The sequence below is a fragment of the Pseudopipra pipra genome, chromosome 13 (genome assembly GCF_036250125.1).
Source record: "Pseudopipra pipra isolate bDixPip1 chromosome 13, bDixPip1.hap1, whole genome shotgun sequence".
NCBI lineage: Eukaryota > Metazoa > Chordata > Aves > Passeriformes > Pipridae > Pseudopipra > Pseudopipra pipra.
In genome coordinates, this window is record NC_087561.1 from 11,937,439 (window position 1) to 11,959,734 (window position 22,296).

Consider the following 22,296-nt stretch of genomic DNA (forward strand, 5'->3'; position numbering starts at 1 on the left):
TACTAAACCACATTTGCTTATGTAAATTATCTTAATTGGAAAATTCCTTAATTTAGAATTGTGATAGAGTGTTAAATGAGGAACTTTGGAGAATGTCGAGGCAATCCTGTGCAGATGATGGTCTGGTGTAATTCAGGGTGACCTAATCATTAACTCTGGCACTAATTTCTCAGATAAATACTAAAGTACTTGAAACACAGGGGCTGTAATTCTAACAGTTCGTGGCCTGATCCTGCCCTCACTTTTTCCCAAGCCTTCCTTGTGACCATGAGGGAAGGAATGAGGAGGGGGGCCTGACCCTGGACCTCTGCTGGTGGTACCTGTGTAAGCACAGCATTTGTCATGAAAACATCTTGTTTGCAAAGAAATCAAGAGGGATCTTTGCACTGGGTTTGGGTTACTGAGGTGTCCTCTGGCCAGGGTGGCCTGTTGTTTGTTGCTGGAAATTTGTAGCACCCAGTGAATAAAAAATTACTTTGGAGAAGTCTTTGAGCAAATTACCAGGATAGAGCTTAGACCCACAAAGCAGGATCGTGAACAGCCTTTCCTGCAGGTACCAATGCTCTCAGCACTGTAGCTGGTGTGAGGTGTGCATCCAGTTGTGTTCCTCAATCAAATACCGTCACTTTCTCATCTTTAGTGAGCAAAAACTCCCAGCAGCAAGGAAACTGCAACCAAATTCTGTGTATGCCACAGGTGAGGTGTTTGGGCTCAGTTCTCCTGATCACCCCTTTACAGCTCACTTTGTACCCAGGCTAATTCCTACAGAGGTACTTTCCCAAGGCTATAGGTTGTCCTGGCTGATTCAGGATAAGATGGGATATGGTCAGAAGACTTCTTGGAGTAAGTTGATATAGTGCTGTTGAAGGTATCAGGAGAGCCTGTTAAATTGAGACACCTAGGGGAAAATAATTTTTCCTGTATGAAAAAATGCAGAGCAGCCTGGCTTGGCTCAGAAAGGGCAGATTGTCACTGGTGGAGGTAATTTTTCTGCAGGGAGTGTCTCTGAGCAGCCACTGGCATGGGCAGCCAATATGGCCCCTCTAATTCCTCCAGAGTATGGCCTCATTGCCCCATGGATGAGGCTGTTTGTCCTCCTTGCTATGCTGCAGACTTATTTGGCTCTCACCCTTAGGATTCTGTCACACAACATGCTCTCACCACACACATAGGATTCGCAAATCTTGTCCCACCACCCCAATGGGGCAGGATCCCTGGCTATGGGACCCTTCTGCTTCCCCAGGGATGCAACAGGACAACAGGACACAGGCTTAAGCTATTCCAGGAAAGGTTTAGCTTGGACATGAGGAGGAATTTCTTCACAGAAGGGGTGATTAGACATTGGAACTGATTGCCCAGGGAGGTGGTGGAGTCACCGTCCCTGGAGGTGTTTAAGGAAGGACTGGATGTGGCACTCAGTGCCATGGTCTAGTTGACATGATGGTGTGAGGTCATAAGTTGGACTCGATGATCTCAGAGGTCTTTTACAACCTAATTGATCCTGTGATTCTGTGAACTTGCAGGAGGTGCATCCCTCCATCCTGGTGCAACGTGCAGGACACCTCAGCAGCCCTGACTTGGCATCTGCTTTCAGCCACCAGCACACGGCATCACCAGGCTGGGGAGGGGTTTGGAGAGCTGGGGACCCTTGTGACCCCAGGGAGGGCTCTCCTGCTGCAGCCCTGACTGCCGTGGGTGCGTGCTTTGGTGCCGGGGTGGGTGCCGTGGGTGCGTGCTTTGGTGCCGGGGTGGGTGCCGGGTGGTGCTGGCACTGGTGCCGGGGTGGGTGCCGGGTGGTGCTGGCACTGGTGCCGGGGTGGGTGCCGGGTGATGCTGCCCGGGTGTGGCGCGGGCAGAGCGTGCCGTGGGGACACATCCACCCGCTTTGTTCGAGGTGCGGGGTGGAACCAATGCTCAGAACTTCAAAGCTCCCCCGTGTCATCCCGCCCGGGGCCGCCGTGCTGCAGCCTTTTTCACCAGCGATTAGACACGTAGGTAGGTAGATAAGCGGAAATGCTGGGCCGTGCCCCCCTCGTCCCCCCCGCCAGCCCCTTTGTGCTCCCTGCCACAACCCCGGCCAGGAGCAGCCCGGCCTTTTTGCCTGTATTATTCTCACCATCTCCCTGACAGGCGTAGTAATATATAGAGCTATCTCAAGCTGGGACTGTTTGCATGAGGAGAGATTGAAAAAAAAAATAAGAATGAGATTTGAAGTGTCTCACCGGAGCTTCATGCTACAAACTGCTGCTTCAGGAGGGTGTGGGGATGGAGGAGCCAAAATTGCAGCCAGGGAGAGGGAGGCTGCCCGGGCTGCCCATAGGAGTAGGGAGAGCTGAGCTGCATCGTTGTGTATGTGTTGTCATCACTTAATACACATTATCCAGGAGAGTGGAGTGTGCTAGTGATCAGATGGGACTCTCCTACTGCTGCATTTAAAATGGTTTTTTTACTTTGACTCAGCAAGTCTTCTGATGGGGGGATGAGCATCACCCTTTAAGAGCTGAGATCTAGTTAAATATTTTCAGCATAAAAACCCCAGGCAATGTCTTTGTAGCCACAGCAGTGATATTTCACTGTATCATATTCCCAGAAGAGTTATGTCCTGGATCACTATCACTGGTCACAGTCTAGCCATAATTAAAGGGGGGTGGGGGGGGGAAGCAAATATTCTTTTTTTGTTCATTTGTTTTAGTTAGACTTTTTTTTCTTCATTTTGCTTGTGGGGATTCACAATGTATTTTCTTAAGAGTGTCTACTCTTACTGCTATGTAAAGATTGTCAGTCTGGAGCATCATAAAGAAAATGTATCTGAAACACTTGCTCAGTGGAGTCTCAGAGGCACTAGGCTGTCCAAAAGTGTTAATGCAGGCAAGCTGCTACTAAAGGAGCTTTTGCAGCTCCATCAGACGTATTAATTTTGAAGGGTGTTTCTTTGAGCATTAAGCCTTTCTCATGCTACATGCTGTTGGCACTCTTTTGTCTTACAAACCTTTTAAAATTTATCCCAGGACACTTCAAGTTGAGGCTTTCTCTTTTTTGGGGGGGCGGGGGTTTTTTTTGACACTGCCTGTTTTCTGTCTTAACTCGGTAAACTAAGAATGGATGAAGGGCTGGGTGAGAATTTCAAACTCCCTACAGGATAGTTTGGGAAAAGATGATATGGAAAGAGGAAAAACAAAAGCACATGTTGCCAAATGTATGCATATTTTACATCGCCCGTTTTGTATGGTAAAAGGGGCTGGTTTGTGTGTATTTTCAAGACGTAGAGGGATTAAAAGTATTCAAATACTTTTGGCAACTCGGGCACACTCTTTTTTTTTTTCTGTCATAAAGCACTTGTTCTGTAACTGATTTGGACAGTTATTAAAGAGTAGTGAGTTTACTAGTTATCATAAACAATTTTCATGGTTACCAAGGTGATGTTACTAGAAAATTCAAAATACATTACAAAGTAAGTTTCTTTGGAATGAAAGCAGAGGTGTATTGGGTAACTGCTGTTTAAATATGTGATTTTTAGGAAGATTAGGACTTGATCTGGAGCTGATGCAAGCCGATCTAGTGACCCTGCAGCCAAGGATGCCCGTGGCACTGCACCTGCTTATGGTCGGGGGGGGGGGGGAAATCTGTCCTTTGGCTCAAACTCATGTCCATTCACAACCCACATCTCAGCACATCCCTCTGAGGATGTGAACATCCATGCAAACCACCCTGGCCTGCTTGTCCTTGTGAATGATTATAAGTCCCCAGTGGAGGACACTGGAGTCAGCTGGAGCTGCTGATTTTGTGGAGCTTTAGATCCAACCCCTGGACCAATGCAAATATTTCTGGTTCGCACCGTCACGAGTCCTGAATGTATTTTCTGGTTCTGCCAACAGCAACAGCAAATATCACAGATATATATAGGTACATATTCAACAAAAGAAAGAAAACTGGTTTCCTATTGTTGTACTTGATAAATGAGTTATGTTATGGTAATTCATACTGGTGATGGCTTTACACTGAAAGAGGGAAGGTTTAGATTGGATATCGGAAAGAAATTATTAACTGTGAGAGTGGTGAGGCCCTGGCACAGATTGCCCAGAGAAGCTGTGGCTGCCCCATCCCTGGAAGTGTTCAAGGCCAGGCTGGATGGGGCTTGGGGAAACCTGTTCTAGTGGAAGTTGTCCCTGCCCATGGCAAGGGATTGGGATGAGATGATCCTTAAGGCCCCTTCCAACCCAACCCATTATATGAGTCTGTGATATTGCCAGTTTTTGAGGTTTGTTGGGGTTATCATAAAGTTCTGGGCCATATATTAGAATCTCCACTTTTGGAGTCAAAAACATGATTTGGAGAAGCAAAAAGTCAGAAACTTTTAGAAGAATTATATACATTCTTCAGAAGGAGCTGTGTGATTTCTAAGCTTAGTTTATCAATCAGGAGATGGGAAATTAACGTTCCCAAGACCTGAACTCCCCAGCCTCCCTAGTGTCTCATGCACATCAGGCCGTGGCTGCTGCAGATGGATGAAGAAGAGGCTGCTTCCACGGGTTGTTCTCTTAGAGGGAAAATCTCAGCCTCCAGTGTAGTGGTTGGTGTCTGAGAGAACCTGGAGGAGCTGACATGGAAAGGCTGCCTGTTCAGTGTCTGCTCTATAAATAGTGCTATTAAATCTGACTTTTAAAAGCACTGAAAAGTCCTGTGGGACGAGACACGCAGCCAGGAAGCACTTATGGCTGGGGCGTGTCCGCCTACCAAGGTGAAATGCTGAAGCATCTGCTCCTCAGCTGCTCTGAGGGTGCTGTAAAGCCCAGAGAAATCACAACCCCTCCCATCCCTGTAACAGGACCTCTCCTGCCTGTCTGCTGCCAGGGTGGTGGGACAGCTCAGGAGGGCTGGCAGGCACCCACTCACATCTGGGCTGTATCTTCAGCATTCAGGTTCTGGCCCCCCAGAAGTTGGTTATCCACACTAATCAGCAACACCTTGGTTTAATATACACTCAGACAGGTTTTCCATGCTTTATATTTAAAATGCAATATGGAGAACATATTAATGTTCTTGAGCAAAGTCTATTTGGGAAGGAAAATGCCAACCAAGTGTGACAGAACCCATGTGAAAAGGAAGTAACTCCTTTTTTTCCATCTCAGCAGAGCTGTCCCAAGGCCAACATGGTGAGGAGCATTGAAGGAATTAAGGCAAATCTAAAATATTCAAGTTCACTAATTAAAAACATTGTTACATCTCTCTGGTGGTAAAATAGCAAGCTGCAATTTCTGCTCCTTTCTTCAGAGGCCCTGCGTTGCCTTGAAGGGATTGAGAGGATTAATGGACTAGAAGGTAACAGACAAGGGGTGCAGAGAGCTTCAGATAGAAGTGTGTGACCGAGTTATCAATTTAAGTAAATATGAAAACATCAGTAGTGCATGAAAGTCATATTTTAACTAGAGACAGACCTGCCTGTTTGGAGTTAGCAGTTTGCTTTCCAGCTTCTTTACACCTTGTTTTTCTCAGACCTGTGTTTTGAGTATTTAGAGCTGCAGGACCCAGTCCTCTGTTGGTTCTTTAGGAAACACCCCTGCATCAGGTGGCAAAAGATATTAGAGGGAGAGAGATGGACTCGTTGATCTTCATACCATCCCCTTTCAAATGGGGAAATTTAGGAGTTTCTTCTGAGGGAAAATGCTCACAGATGGAATGATTGTTAATACACCACTTTCTGAGGGTAAACAGTTTCTTGTTGTTCACCTGGAATTCTCCTTTATCTCACTGTTTTGCTTCTCTCTCCCCCCTGGGGAGCATACACGGTTTCAGTGTTTATAGTCTCTGAGCTGAGCTCCTGAGGGGTTGTTGCAGGCAGGTTTTGCTGCAAAGAGCCCGAGGGGATGAGCGTGGGCTGTGGGTGCTGGAGCAGTCCTGTCCCCAACAGCTGAGCTTCTTGGGAGCAGCGACCAGAGGTGCTGAGGCTCTGGGTTTGGGTGCCCCTGTGGGGAGAGGGACTGGAGAGGGAAGAACTGCCTCCTCAGGGAGCACCACGATGGGGAAAACTTGAGACTGTCTCCAAACCCCCTCACCAGCTCATGCTGGGGGACACGGTGCCTTGTGATGTCCCACTGTAGCTCCGCAGAGGGGCAGCTGTGGAGACAAGGTTTCTCAGGGTGACAGCTCAGCAGAGCTGTCCCAAGGGCAGCATGGTGAGGAGCATTGCTGCTGGGACCCTGCTGCTCCCCTGGGGGACCAGGCACACCTTGGGATGCACAGGCACAGCTGTGGTGGCTTTGGTTGCCACCACATGGTGTTGTCACCTCCTGACTCATCTTTGGTGCAGCTCAGCAAAAAGAAGGAATGAGCCTGGGCTGGTCCCAGCCCTGTTGCCAGCTTCTGCCTGGGAGGTGGCTGTTTCTGTGCTTGCAGGGTCTCATAAACTGAGGGGGCAAAGCCATTTCTTTCCTCTCCATTCCTGTGCTGCTTCCTGAGGCCCATTTCTCCAGCAGTCAGCTCCTCCTGCCCCCCTCTTTCCCTGCTTTCTGGCAACCGTGTGGCCAGAAAAAAGCAGTCCCCAGATAACTATTTGGTATAAGCAAACCATGCGGCTTTAATGGAATTACCTCAGCCCTGCTAGTAAATAATTTATAGGAGGCAGTAAATAAAATATGTTTCTGTGTTCCTAAAAAAAAAGTTGTAAGGCAGCAATGCCCACTGGGGGGGGGTTAACCCAGAACTTGCCCCACCGCAGAGATCCTGGCCAGGAATGGGACCTGGTGGGCAGAGCATCCAAGCACAGAAGAACTGTGGGGAGGGGGGGTTCAGAAAATCTGTGCTCTGGGAAGGGGTCTGGGAGTCAGTTTGCTGAGTCTGTGTGCATCTGTCTGTCTGTCTGTCTGTCTGTCTGTCTCTCCATCCAGTGGGGCACTTCCGAGGTTGCCTCCTGGTAGCCTTGACCGTGAAACCCGAGCCCGCACCGCTTGACCTGAATTTCCGAGGCACCCGCTGCAGCCCCGCAGTGTCACCGAGCCCCGATTGAAAACCGACCTCTGTCACTAATGGCATTAACGGGAGCTGCGGGGCCAAGGCAGGCAGCAGCCTGGGGGTGCCAGGAGGACCTGGGGAGAGATGCTCGGAGGGGGATACAGGATGCCTGGGGGGCGAGGATGAAGGATACTCAGAGGGGGATGGATGGAGGGGTGCAGCGCGGGGATTGTGGGATGCAAAGAGGGAAGGACGAAGGGTGTCTGGATGGAGGGGTGCCCGAGGGGTGCATCAGGGTGATGTGGGATGCCTGGGTTTGAGGATGAAAGGTGCCCAGAGAAGGCTAGATGAAGGGGAGTCTGGAGGGGTGCAACAGGGGGATGGATGGTGGATGAGGGATTCCTGGGTGGGAAGATGAAGGGTACCCAGAGGGTGTTGTACGGAGGGATGCCTAGAGAGGGGTATGAAAGATGCCTGGGTGGGAGGATGAAGGGAGTGGCATGTGTGGAGGGTTGGCTGGAGGGGTACACCGAGGGGGATGAGGAGTGCTTGGTGGGGGAGAATGAAGGGTACCCAGAGGACGGTGACTGTCGGGGTGCCCGGGATGGAAAGGTGTGCACGGGGAGGGGTTCAGGGCTAGCTGCTGTGGCCCGCCCCCCTCCGCGACTGTGTCCCCCCTTGCGGGTGCGGGGCCGCCCCCGGCCCCGGGGATGCTCTGCCCGGCGGCGCCGCGGCCGCGGCTCGTCCCGGTCCCGCCCGGCCCAGCCCGGCCCTGCCCGGAGGGAGCCGCAGCCGGTCCCCCGCTGGCGTGGGGGAGTTCGGGCCGGGGAAGGCGGCAGCAGAGATTTACGATGCGGGAGGACAGAGCGTGAAAGCAGTATATCATCATCAGGTTGGGCTGAAAGAAAGAAAACATATCTTCAACAAAAAGCGGGGCTTCGCAATTCAGCTGCGTTGTTAGGACAACGCAAACTATCCTTGAAATGATTAGTTCCACTTCAAAGGCATTTACATTCAACAGGGGCAGACGCAGCCTCTTTTTATGTCGCCAGAGGAGGAGGAAAAAAAATAATAATAATAAAAAAAAAGGCAAGGAGGAGGTGGGGAGGCTTTGTGCTAAAGAGAGTCATATGTTTGCGTCTTCTATTTATTTTTCCTCATTCAGGGGACACTTGTGTAAGACAAACAGAGTGCTCGCAGCCGCGGGGCTCTGGGGCCTCTGGCCGGGGAGGTGGGCGAGGAGTGGCCGGGCAGACGGCTCGGGGGCTGCACTCGGACTCCCCCAGCCCTTCCAAATGGGAAGCAAAAAGACAACAGGAAAAAAAAAAAAGAGAGAAAAAAAGAAAAAAAAATTCCTTGACCTCAAGAGCTGTCTTTCCTGAGACATCTATTATTAACTTGAGGAAGCGTGACATATGTTTGGTTGGATCACAAAGACTCGGGGTATCCTGGCAGACTTTGGGAAAGATTTGAAGACTGAGATGTCTCCACTCTGCTCGGGAATTGGCTCCCATGTGATGGCCTAGGCTGGGAAGAAGTTTTTGCATCTGAAATCATGTATCTAAACTGCTTCCCAGAGGCCTCTGCATGGGAAAACACATTTGCTGTGTTTCAGGTTATCCTGAATGGCACAGGAAAACATAAAGGAGAAAGATTCTAGGATTAAGGCAGAGGCAACATTTACCATCTGCTTATGGCTTTCCCAAAACCCAACCTATCTCCCTTTCCCCTGATTCTTATATCCAAATGAACTGAGACATCTCTCCTATTTCAAAGCACATCACTTATTATAGCTCCCAAATTACCTGCTGGTAGTGTTCCCATCATGCTCAGTGTTGGAAGTCAAAAAAGCAAGTATAAAAAAAATTAAAATATAAACTATAGGACCTATGTGGAGACTTATCTGTCCTAATGGAGGAATTCCCCATCACCTGAAATGTGTTACACCAACACATGTGCATGTGTTTGTGTGTTTGTGGGGAGGAGGCTTTGCTCTCTCTTTCCATTCCTGTTGCTGGTTTCTGCCTGACATTTTGTAGCTCATCCTTGGGTTAGAACTCATCATTCTGTTGGAGAAGGAAATTGAAATTGTAAAAGATCCTGGGCAACAGTTTTCTAAAATATTTTGTCTCCCACAGCTATCTCAACGCATATGAACTGAATTATTCTCAATACTGGTGCTGATCAAAAATCTTTCTTTCAAGTCACTTTTGTGGGGAGGTTAACACTTTGCACATTTGAAACCTAACAACTCTATCTGTTTGTTTTTTTTTTTTAAAAAAACCACAGATTTTTTAAGGTGTTGTGAACATTTTAATGCCTGCACCCACAAATTCTCTGCTCTAGCTCTCTTGGGAAGCCAGAGATGAAGTTGGCCCCAGCTTTATGAAATAAACAGCAATGTGCAAGTTAATGTTTGAAAATGAAATCCTTATTCCAGTCAAGCTGTAGCTCAAGTCAAGGTTTAACTATTCCATGATCCTTGTTTTAGGTTATGAACATGCATGTGAGTCATTCCTGATCAATCCAAGAAATTCCTTTCCTTCCCCCCCCCCCCTTTCCCCTTTTCCTCTCTTATTTTTCGTCAGCCTTTTTCTCATAGGCATAGGGAGGCTCAAACAAGGAGACTTGGAGATGTCAGCACTCACTTTCAGTTAGTTTCATCCAGGTTTCGGTCATCTCAGATATTTTGTTTGCTCTGGAGAGCTGTGACCCAGAAGGACTAGTTTGGTGCTGGGTCTTTTTTGGACAGTCTGGGTTGAGAAATCATGTGCTGCAGCCACCAGCACACAGAGATTAGAAATGGGCCTTTCTGTGACATCAGCGCTCGTGGTGGTGTTGGTGACCAGGAGAAATGTGGCCAAAAGTGTGGCAGTGGCTTTAGAAAGAAAAATGGTAACATTTTTTTATTTTAGAATGTCAATGCCAGAGACCTGGTGCTTGGGAAAAAGGAAGAAAGAAAAAACTACAAAAATCCTAATAAAAAGAAGATACTCTTGAAAATTAATAAAAAAGAGATGGTCTTGAAAATAATATTGAACTGGGGAGGGAGATGGGAGAAGTGCTGGCTGCTACACTGTGTGAGGGGCACCAGAGCTCTAAGATGAAGCTGCCAGCACTACCAGCTTGAGACACATTAGCCAGTGGTGTTAGTTTTCATTCCTAAAGATAAAGATATGTTTTCAGTCAGAAAAATGCATTTTTATTGAATTCCCTGCAAGCCTCATACTTTTAAAATGTGTTTTCCATTTCTGACTTTCTTGTTTTATGAAACACTGGAAACACGAGAGCTTTTCAAATATCCCCGAGAAATATGGGAGCTTTACATTTGTTCTGTCATTTACTCTGTCATTTATAGAGGCGTTATCAGGAAACGAATGCTGATGTGTGTTTTAGTTCTACAGCATCTTCTGATGTGGACCTTTCCCTTCTTCTGAGTTTTATTGTCATTCTGACACCCTGTCCCTAAAATATTGGTGAGGTTGCTGAGGCTTCTTGGCTCCAGGAGGGAGGGGAGCGTTTCCCCTTGGGACTCCCAGGTTTGGTGGGTGCTTGCAAAGAAAAAATACACCAAGCAGAGAGGGATTTTTGGGAGGCTGGGGGCTCAGCAGGATAAGGCTGAGTGAGCCAGTAACATCTTGTGTTCCCTGAGCTCAGGAGTAGTCATTTTGGCTTGTTTACCTCAGCTGATCCATTCCTGTCCATGGTGTTGACTAGGACCAGCTTTGGTTTCACAGGTGGGTGAAGTGGCTGTGGCATAATCCAAGGTGTGTTTTTGAGGAATAGGAATGAGGCAGTGGGTGAGAAATGTACCTAGTTACTCCAGGTCCCTTTGCAGATCACAGCCTCACTGGTAGCGATGCAAAACTTGGGTGAACAGGAAAATCCTCCTGGATTTGGAGTTCAACCCAAAGGCCTGATGCTGTGCTCTGGTGTCCTTGCACAGGGCAAGCAAAGACTGAGAGGACCAGCGTGGAGGGGGAGTGGGCCAGGTGAGGAACGCCCTTCCCCATGTGGTCTCTTCCCCCCTTGTTATCCCCTTGTCTTTCCCTTTCTCTGATTTTTGTGTGCGTGCGTGTCTCCCTCCCCTCCTTCTTGTCCGCGCTGCTCCTCTCCCATTCTTGTCTCGCTCCACCCTCCGTTTCTCTTGTCTGGCTGCCCTCCACCCCTTTTGTCCTGCTCGGCTGCTCGGCATCGCTTTTGTGTGCTAATAGCAGCCGACTGCCACTGTCTCAAAGGATCCCAACGCCGCTGCCATCGCACCCCGGCTTTTAATTCCTGTGCTGAGGACCAAGGAGGCTCCTCCGTAGCGGCCCCCTCGCCGTACGCCGTGGCCAATGCCCACTCCTGGGATCTGTTTGCGGGTCCCCTCTCGCAGGGTTCAGCATCTCGGCCGTGACTGCCATGCTCTGGAGAGGACAGTCCTGGCGGCCAGTGCTCCATTCCCCCCCCAGTTAGCTTGGAGAGCCGATGGGGAGGGTGGTGGCAAGGTAAACTGGAGATGCAGTAAGGTCTTCCAGGCTGTTTTGGGCCACACTGAGGCTTCCTGGAGGTGCTGGCACTCATGTGGCAGGAGGCATGGGGAGGACTTTTGCCTCCATGGTGATGTAGGTGCCCCTCTCTCCGAGATTCTCCAACCCTTTTGTCTCCATCCCCACCAGAAGTATTTCTTACTTTGTGTAACGTTCTGCTTAAAACATTCTGTGGGAGCTTTTCTTTTGGAAGTATGGAATTTGCTGATTAGTGTTGCAGGAGCTGGTGGCTCAGAGCAGGCTGAGCTGGCTTTTCCTGTCTCTGACCGCATCCCCATGGTGTGCAAGGGGCTCATCCTTGGACTCCTCGGGGCAGGAGCACTCCCCTCCATTTGGGAATTGGGTGTAGGTGGGGCAGCAGGTGACATTGCGCATCGGTGGCTCATTCCTACCACACACTTTGCCCCTCACCTTCCCAGTACCTGCCTGGCAGCAGCTTTGCCAGGTGCTCCTCCCTGAATCCCACAAACCGCAATTCTCACAGGAGCCATAGTTGCCCCTTTTCCCCCGTGGTGACAGCATGCCACATGCTTTATTGCTCCTCTCCCTCCTGGGAAGCCTCTGATTGCTCTCGGGAGCCGCCACGCTCGGCTGAGCACATCCCACATCCATCCCGGTGCGCGGGCGGGCGGGTTCCCCCTCTTGGAGCAGGGACAGGGACGCAGGGCTCTGGTTTGCGTGGCAGCGTTTTCGTGGCTGGATAATGTTTGCTGCAACTCGGTGTCACATTTGTTTTTCTAAGAGCCACATTCTCTGCCCTGCTTTTGTCCCGGAAAGCTCCAGGCTGTGGCTGTGTGTCTGTACCGAGTTTGGCAGAAACCTGCCTCGTCTTCCCAGCCGCAGGAATGGCAGGATGCTGTGTGGGGATGCTGCGTGTCAGCCAGGCAATGCTGAGACCTTTAGTACTGGCTGCGAGGAAGGCAGCAAGGGGTGATGGAACCTGCCTCTGGTAAATGCAAAAGAGTGGCAGAAAATGCTAAGGAGGCTAAAAGAAAGCAGCCAGTTATCAGAATGATTCTTTCTAATGAAATAAACCAGTGTCTCTTCTAAAAGGAAAATCTGGAAACTCAAGTGGTATTTCTCTGTGGCCACATATTTCCTCTGAAACTGTGTAGGGTTATTTGTAAGTAGTCCGTGCACTGCAGCTGCACTTAGATTTAAAGGGGGCAAGAACAAGAGTGAGTAAATGAATTTTTCCTAATCATTCGCCCTTTTCAAGGCTTGTTTGAAACATTTTTCCCTGATACTGTCTTCTTTTCTCTGAAGAGCACAAGTGAAAAAAAAATAGCAGAGATAGAAGGAATAAATGCTAATGAGATGTCAAATTAAGTATTTATATTACACACTAATGGATCACATTTGCACACCTGGGATAAACATAGCTAGAGTAAAAATAAAAATATTTATGTTTATAAATGTATGTATAGAGGTATAGACTGGGATATAGGTTGCTTGAGAGTTTATGGATGTGTGGATGTGCTTTTGCATGTACAGGTAGGTGGAGAGAGAGAGACAGAAATCCACCTGTGTGCTGCTGTAGCTTTTCTTTGCAGATGGGTGGGCTTCAGTGAGCAAGTCCCTCTGTCCCTGATCCACCCTATGGGTTGCTCTTTCTTTAAAAGATAAACAAAGCTCCCTTAAAACCCACTGTAGGTTGAGACAAAACCAGGCAGATGCTAATGAACACCAAGGGGTTTGAGAACCCCGAGGAGGAGCTGTGTGCAGGTTTCCACAGCACGCTGACCTTTTGTGTGAGTGCTTCACCCTGCCACAGAGTCAGCCTGCGTGACCTTCTGGAGCGTGCAGGAGTTGCAATGTCCTGGAGAGAAATCCTGTCCCTGACGAATCCAGCGCAGCATCCCCATGCCAGCCAGAGACAGAATAGGTAGCACTCGCCTTTCTGGAGATCACACACCATCACTGCTGTCAGAGAGGAATATAAAAGCCTGTTTTTATTAATCTAGTACAGCCTTCTACGTATTAAAAAATAGTTGTGCTATTAATAATGAATTTGTCACGTTTCTCTGTCAGTTCCAATTTGTGTTAGTTCCCAGCTGGCAGCAGGCTTTGTCAGCAGTGCAGTGTGAGCTGGCAGACCTCTTACCTGGCACCTTGGCATCTCTGCTCTGGCCCATGCCCTGTGGGCAGCCCCCAGGACACCTGGGTGTTGCCTCCCAGGGGCTCCATCCCTCCCACCTTCTGGAACACTGCCCTGGTTTTAATGCCATAAGGAAGGGGAAACTGGCTTGGCTGGCAAATGCCGTCTGAAGGTGTTTTCTATTCCTTGGGAGAATAAAAACAATCAGAATGGTCAATACGCAGGTTTTTAAATTAAATGACTAAGGGTTTTTTCACTCTGAGCAGTTAAGTAGTTGAGCATGGATGTCACTAAGTAACTGGTAAGGCAGTTACTTAAACATTCCCAAATAAATCTGCTTTTCCTCCACTGAGACCAGATTTGGCTTTGAAGTGATGGAGCACAGGGGATTGCATCAAACACCTGTTATGGCCATCAGCATCTCTTGGCAGCAGCCATACTGGCAGTGGGAATGGTGAGCTCCAGCCTATGACTGAAACATCCCATCATGTTGCCCTCCTTGGAGCAGGTCTGATGGACCTGATGTGTTGTGGGACACTGTCCAGAGTCCTGGGGAGCCCAGAGTGGGTATGTGACTGCTGCTTGTCTTCCTCTGTTTCAGCATTTGCTGTAAGAAATGGCATGTACCTCTGACTTGTCATTTCCAATGAACAGCCCATTAAGTCTAGAGTTGTCTCTTTGGTTGTCTCTTGCCATGAGATTTTTCAGTCTGGTTTCAGAAGGAGGTGAGGCTCTCTCTTCTGAGCCGCTGGTCTGTCCCCGTTCCCCTGCTCTGCTAACTCTGAACCCATAAATCGGAGACTTTCATTAACTGTGCTGATCCCATGAGTGGTTGATATTGCCCTTGAAATCACAATTCAGGCTGTGCAACTTTGTGGGAATGGCTTAAAAACCTTGAAACGGAGAAAAAATATTAAGGAAAAAAAAAGAAACTGGACTGAGGTTTGATTTTCTCTGGATTCATTGAACCCACAGGGATAAAGTGCAAGGGGATATAATAAAGGGGTGATGAGATGGCATGTTCCCTGGTACCTGCTGCGATACAGCCTGGAAAGGCACCTTCAGCTGTGGAGGCAGTGTGAGCTCAGTGGCTGTGCTCTGCTCACACCATTTTGGCTGTGCCATGAGCACCCTCACAGGCACACCTATTACTGCACCCCACCCTTGGCACAGCCAGAGTATGGCAGCACACAAGGCACCATTAAACAGACATTACAGACCCCAGTTCAGTAGAAGATGGGGAAAAACGCTTGAAAGTGACAGTGTGGATACACACTGAGGGTGTTTAGCAGGATGTGACAAAGATTTTGAAGGAAACTTCTGTTATTGAGAGTGTTGGTTTATTTTCTCAACGGTCATTGTTTGCTTGCTTGTCAAAGTCCTAATCAAAACATTTGCTTATCCGGAGAACAGGCTCACGAATGCCTCGATGGGGAGCATGGCATAGGTGAGATGCTGGCAGGGTCCTGTGCCCCTCAGTGTGGGGAGTTGTGGGGCACTGGTGGGTGCTGCTGGGGCAGGTGTCTCCCTGACCATCCAGAGTCCTAGCAGGGAACCCCACAGGGAACCTGATGGATTATGGCTTATCTGGGCAGCTTCAGCCCTTCTGCACTGCTGTTTGCAGCTCTGCTTGGTGAGAGGCTGTGGCTCCCTTCCCAGCAAGGGGGGATAGGGCGATGGCCTGGGGGCTCCGTGTGAAGCTATGGCGGGGGGATTGTTCCTTTCCTTGAGCCTCCCTAGGGCTGGCAGCACCTGGAACACTCATGATGTTGTTGTCCCCCTCCCTGGTGGGGTGAGGATGGAGGAGCTCCCATCTGGCAGGAAGGGGAGGGGTAAAGTCCTCAGAGCTCTCGTTGCTGTGTTTTTCAAAGCACTAAATTCTTTTTGCAATGCTGTTCTGTGTATGAGGTTTCTTTTTCCTTCCTAGCTGTGAGCTTTCTGAGCTTTGCTGCTATTGCCTGTGCCACATGCCTTTAAATCATTGCTCATGCCCCTGTGTTTATAGTTTTTGCTCTCGCTCTGTGCTGTTATAAAATCTTCTTTTGTTTAAGACACCAAAATCTACCTGAGGGCAAGTGCAGGTGCTGAGGCATTGGCTGCACAGCAAACACCCACCCCATTCAGTCCTGTGGGCACAATGGGCAGAGGCAAAATTTCCCCTTGTTTTTAGAGAAAAGCTGCTGGAAAAGGAAGAGGAGACCAGTGAACTGTAATTATAAGTGTATGTTGCTGTACATGTACCTGTGTGTTGAACCATGGGTGCCAGCCAAATTGTTCTCACAAAGTTCAGCACAAGACAGGCCAGTTTGGAGCTGCTTGAAACTGGCATCATCAAAGAGCTGTGGGACTGAATATAAGCAGGAATGGTAGGAAAATATTATTCTGAATTGTTAACCTGAGACAGAGATGGATATGTGGTAGAGGGGTCACGGCCACACCAAGAGGGGATCCCGGCAGTGATGCTGCTGTACCTCTGGGCTCACAGGATATAAACAAAAAAAAAACTTGGAGAATTATTTTTCTTAGACCAACTGTTAAGTGAGACCTGTGTGCTTTTAGTGAGCCATCCATGACAAACCTCTTTGCAAAGATCTAGACAATAACAAAAGATTCTTCTTGAATGACGGTTTCAAAGTTACCTTTGTAGGGAAAAAAAATCTACAAAATATGTGTGTGTCTGTGTACACATATCCATTCACAAAAAGCCCAAAGCTCATCTATAATTTGCTGGAGAAATATAAATGTGATGGTTGATCTTTCTTTTTAACTGAATTGAATATTAGCATTCTGGGCTTGACTTTTCCATCTGTGTCCTGCAAGAGATTATACAGAAACCTTCTCTGACAGCAATGTGAGTGAGCCTAATGAATGTGTGTGTTCAGTCTAATAAATTAATTCCATTTTATTTTTAAAAATATGTGTTTTTTCAAGAGCTTGGACTGAAGCACTCAGAAATTCTTATTAATCTATCACAGTTAGCTTTCTATTTAGTGTATGATTGCTGTTTTATAGGAAATGCCAGTTAAATATTATGGCTTTTTTTTCCCCAAGAATGATTCCTGGGCACCCACAGATGCTTATTCCAAATGTACAGGACTAAATAGGGGAAGAATTTTTCCCCAAAACACCAATTTTCTGAAAAAAAAAAAAAAAAAAAGCAGAGAAGGTTCTGAGAAGCAATGCAAGATGCTGCTTTAAAATTCAGTTATTGTCCCAATGATTGACTGCTCTAACTGTATCCTGCCAGTAATGGCAGGATTTTAAAATATATATTTGTGATTAGTTTAATTCATGGAGCCTTTTTCCTCTGAATTGATTTGATGAAATGAACCAGGCAAATAATAAATTTTTCACTGGAATGAATCTGCTTAATCAATTTAGACAATCAGTTTGTTCTTTGCTTAATAACATTTGCAAAAAGAAAACACAATCTTTCATTAACAAGGATGGCCAGACATTCGTAACGAGAGGTGGCACCTAACATCATGTTATGTCTTCTGTAGGAACAGAAAATGGGATTAAACATCTGGTACAAATACCTGGCTCTAAAATGCCTCTCCTGCTATTCAGTATGGGATTTAACACTGAGTAGCAGGGAAGAAAACCCTGGCACGAGTCCCATTTTCATCCCTGGACATTTTGCCAGGGCAGGAGTTAACGACAGGTACATGGGTCCAGATCTGAACCTGCCTAAAAACCCGTGGAGGTTTCCAGTCTGCTTTCAGTGGAAGCTTAGGGAATAACACAGAGACCAAATGTGGTGTCAAAACCCTGCATTCAATGAAGTTCTCTCGTTTGCTTGTTAGGGAGGGAGCTTAATATGGAGAGTTATTAAATATCTGCTTCTTACAATGGGCTGCAAAGTAACAGCTCGCCTGGGAAGCCTGGGAGTTCAAGGCACCCCTGTTCAGGGAAAACAAACACTACCAGCCAGAGAGTGATTACTCTTGTACTGCAGTGCAGAGAGGACTGTTTGGTCTAGTAATTTTAAAGACATTATCTCCTAATGTTTTATTTTCACTGTGTTCTGGATTTTATGTTGATTTTAATTATACCTCTTAGGAATAATATCTGGTAAACTAATTTTGGTGAATGGCAATGAAAAAGCATTATCCACCTACGGTAATTACACATATTTCTTAGTCCCTAGATAAAATAGTTTTACTTAAACCCCACTACAGAATTTATAAACTCGTTTTTACAGAGTCTGCCAGTGGAGTTTCAGATAATAGAAATCTAAAATACTAATCTCAGCATCCCAGATGGCCGCCTCCAGGAGCAGCATAAACTGTTTCCCCCTACAAATTTCCTTTTGCAGCTTTCTCAGAAAAGCGCAGCAAGCCAAAGCAAAGTTATTCAATATTTTCCCTCATGGTTGTTATTCATTTAGTAACTTCAGTGTTAATCCTCCTGTCTTTTAAATCAGAAAGGGGTTTTTTTGGCACTGAGTTTTGCTGCTGAGTTTTGGCTGTCAGATTGCTCTCCCAGGGTGTGGTGGAAATGCCCAGCTGCATTTTCTGTGATGGGCATTTTCTGAGGCTGCTCAATATACAGGAGAATTTTAATCATCCCTTCTTACATCCAGTATAATAACACACTGACATTTTGCCTTCTCTTTATTAAGCAAAATGTCCCATTTAATAAACCAAATGCTCAAAAACATTATTTCTAATATTTTTTTGTGAAAAACATTGCCAAGTAGCGTCCTCTCCCCATGTTTGCATCACATTTGGAAACAGAAGCTGAGGATGAGCAGTTGATTTCACCTGTGGGTGATGTCTGCTGACTGATAGCCTCCTCCTGGGACAGCCTCCACCTCTCTCCACCATTGCCTTCTCCTTCAAGCCTCTCCTCAAAGCACATCTTTCCCCCAGCACCTTGCAGGTAGATGCATGTGGAAGTTCTAGGCTCAAATGAATAATAAAATGGAAGTAAGTCCTAATGCCTGTATGATGGGACAACCTTTCATGCTTCTGAAGGACTGCTGTGCCTCTCTCAGCTCTTGCTTGCTCCCAAAAGCATCATGTGGGTCTCTGGGGTGAGAGGTAAGGATTTTGGGATGATAACACAGCTGTGTGATGTTTTCTGCAGAAGGATTATTTGTTGCCAGAATTTCCTTTCGTTTGTTTGTTTGTTTTCCTTTTCTTTCCCTGAAACCCTTCAGGAAAGCTGGGTCAGGAAGCCCGAGTTAAGACTCTGGCAGACTCATTTAGGGATGTCATGGAAATGATGTAAAAGATGCACAGCAAAATTAGGGCGAGCCAAAGGCAGCAACACATAAAGGGAAATGAGGGTCTTGTGCTAGCAAGGATATCCCAACTGGTGTAGCTGTGTTAAACCTAGCCTGGGGGAAATCCTGGTGGCTCTTTAGAAATCTGCACCCAGATCTCCACAACTTCTGCTGCGGGTTAAGGTACATTTACATGTTGTCCAACCTGGCATCCTCTAGCTGATCACCTCTATTAAGGATTTTTCCCTTAGCACTGATTAATGCTAAAACCAAAATTCCATTAGTGTCTTTGCATTGTTCTGTGCAAATTCACTTTATGGTCAGATTTTACCCCTCTCTTGCAAACTGTGGCAAATACCTGCAAGCCAGACTCCTACACGGGCACGAGCTGTTCAACTCTGCTGTTTTATTTGGCATCTCTGCTGTGTGTCGGAGAAGGGAAATGCAGGGACACAATACATCAGAAACAGCTTCCCTATTTAGCACTGTGTTAGGCACCATTTATGTTTTAGGCTAAACTTGGACTATTATATGGCAGCAAAGCCTGCCTTTTTGCAAGACTGGGTTTTGTAGTCTGGGAGATCAAGCACTGAGAAAGCACTGCTCCTAATTCTTGCCTCTGAAAAGTCCCCGTCAGCTCACATTGTACCTTCCTCAGGGGAGAGAATGCTCTGAAACAATCCAGCTTGAATCTTTTCCCTCATCTTTTAGCTTTAAGCTCATCTTTACCCCAGAAGTGGCAATGCTGGCAATGGAAACTCCCCTTCTTTGCCCATTCTGATGGTGTTGGGGCTGGGCACACATGGGGGTTTTGGAAAGGTGGGAAGGTGTGTCCGTGCCTGTTTCTGGGGCATACAAAGAGCTTCTCTAAAGCTTGATTTTCACCCTACTGAACCCAGCAAAAGGCTGCTCCTGATTAAATGGGAGAATGACCAGGTCTATGCTTTTAATAGGCATTTTATGTAGTGATTTCTATTAGATAGAAAGCTGAGAAGATGTGACACTACTTGTCACCAGTGATCTGCAGTACCTGATGTCTGAAATAAAATACTGGACTGAAGGCAGTGACTCCTTGCGTGATCTGCTCAGCCAAGGACTTCCAGTAAAGAAAATATGGTGGGATTTTAGGTTTGGTTTTGTTTGGTTGGTTGGTTTTTTTCCTATCAATTCAGTCAGACTTTTCTTGAGCTGTTTCTGCAGTCTTTGGATATATTTTTTGGTAATAGTTGAATTATCAGATGTAAACATATATATGAGATAAAGAAAGATCAAGAAATCTCTAAGACGTAACAGATGTCTTAGAAATTACTGAAATTATCTTTTTATCAGTTTAGTAATTTATTTTGCAATATTTGATTCATAGAATTAATGTAGAAATAAAGGTAACAAGTAATTGTGAAACAATCCAACAGCGAGTGTGTTCCATTACTGAATTATGTAGTTTTAGAAGAGCAGAATGCAGCAAATCTACAGCCTGTACAAATCAAACCAGTCAAAAATTGTAAGCCAAGAAATATTTTGTTCCAGTTGTTGACTGTGAAAGAAAGAAATAAGGAATTTTTAGTGTGCACTGTGCTCTAAAGAGATTATATAAGCTTTAATTTTGAAGGTAATTTGTGCTGTTGGGAAGAATTGCTGTTAGGTGTTACACTGCTTCTTTTTGGTTGAAAAATGAAGTTCTTTGTAATAATCTATTCCTTGTATTCTATAGTGAAATTATTATTTAAACCCAAAGCTGAATACAGAACAAGATTCTCCACAGACAGAAATTAATTTAATTTTGTGGTTGGTCTCTTGTTAAGTGTGAGGAAGCTGTGTCTGTCCCAGTCCAGGGACCTGGGACTTGTTCTGGTGCTTAGGCTCAGCTTTAGGGTAGCTTTGCTGTGTGTATGAGCAGAAGAAATGTGCAAATAACAAAGATAAAAACCAAACCCTCTTCTGCCTGATCTGGATTAACTGTCCTCCCTGGGAACCCAATGTGTGCCTACTTTCCTTTCATCCTCCAGGAATGCCTTTTGAAAAGTCTGTGTATTTAGGCATCAATTTGGTGTAACGTGGGGAAGGGGCTGTTTAAGAGCAGCTAATTGAACACTTCTGCCTTTCTCAGCCAGCGTAACATTTCTCAAAAGGTACTGGAAAAGATATTGAGCCCTTTGCATGTTGAACATGTGTCCAGTTACTCGTTCTTGGGGGCTTTGGGTGAGCCAGTCATGAAAAAACAACAGCATGCAGACTTGCCATTTTGTGGGGGAAATGTAAATTCTAACATCAGTAGTTTGCATCTCGGTACTTCGTGGCTGCAACGTTAATCATCTGTTATAGTATTATATTCTTTTTGTTGTGAGTTTTTTTGTGGTGGGTTTTTTTTTTTTGTGTGTTTGTTTAAGCACCCAGAAATCAAATATTAACCTGATTAAGAATTCAGTGTTACATGTAAGGCGGAGAAGAGCTGCAGGTGGTGACAGGCAACTGGATTGTGTTTGATCTGGCAGTTTTCATCTATGCCACCATTTTATTCCTGCTGTGGGACTGCAGCAAAATGGTGGCCGCTTGTTCCGTACCTCGGTGATGAATAGGGTGTGTGAAATCCCGGCTCCTGCGTGCCAGGGACTGCGCTCACTCTGGAAGAGAGCTTGCTGAAAGATGTACCCTTGCTGCTGTGTGATGTACAAAAGGATCTCCTACTGGGGAGCTCCCGGGATTGGTGCAGAGAAAGAGCTATATTAATTCTTCTCATGGGATGAGGATTTAGGAATTTCATCGTCCAGTGAGTTCCCCCCCCCCCCCCCCCGCCCGTCTCATTTTTTCTTTGGGTAGGGGCACAGAGATAATCTCCTCAGAGCATATGTACAGGGATGTCCTGCCGTGGTGTCTCTAAGACAGCCAAGTGCCAGGGATGGCTCCACCTTCAAGTAGTCCCAGTCCTTCTTCCTATATGCTCTGGAAGGAGTTTTACTTCAGGATTTTGCTTGGAAGAGGATGGCTGTGGAGGGAGATGGCAGGTTGTACAGAGCCTGGCTCCCACAGCAGGTATCCCTGGGATGGCTGTGGTCCTGGCAGGCTGTGAGAGCAGGGACATCCTGGAGCTAACTGGGAACCCAGTTTGAAAAATCTTTTCCAAGCAGAGACTTCTGCAGCTCCTCTGCTGACTCAGGGGTGGGTCAGCCCTTCCTTGTCCCTTCCTGACATCCCCTGAGAAGGTGGCAGCAAGGTTTTGTGTTTCACAGAATCACAGAATGGGTAAGGTTGGAAGGGACCACAGTGGGTTCTCTGGTCCCACTTCCCCGCTCTCATCCTAGAGCACATTGCACGGGATTGCATCCTGATAGTTCTTAAACATCTCCAGGGAGGGAGATTCCAAGCTTCTTTGGGCAAACTGTTCCAGTGTGTGGTAACCTGGACAGTAAAGAAGTTCTTCCTCATGTTCAGGTGGAACTTCTGTGCATTGTTTTCTGCCCATTGCCTCCTGTCTTATTGCTCAGCACCAC

General features: G+C 46.8%; 1 long non-coding RNA gene across 1 annotated transcript in view; it reads left to right on the forward strand.

Annotated features, from left to right (window-relative positions):
* LOC135421498 (uncharacterized) overlaps window positions 1-22,296 on the forward strand; it is a 103,339-nt gene that overhangs the window by 62,139 nt on the left and 18,904 nt on the right. The gene's annotated exons all lie outside the window — the stretch shown is intronic.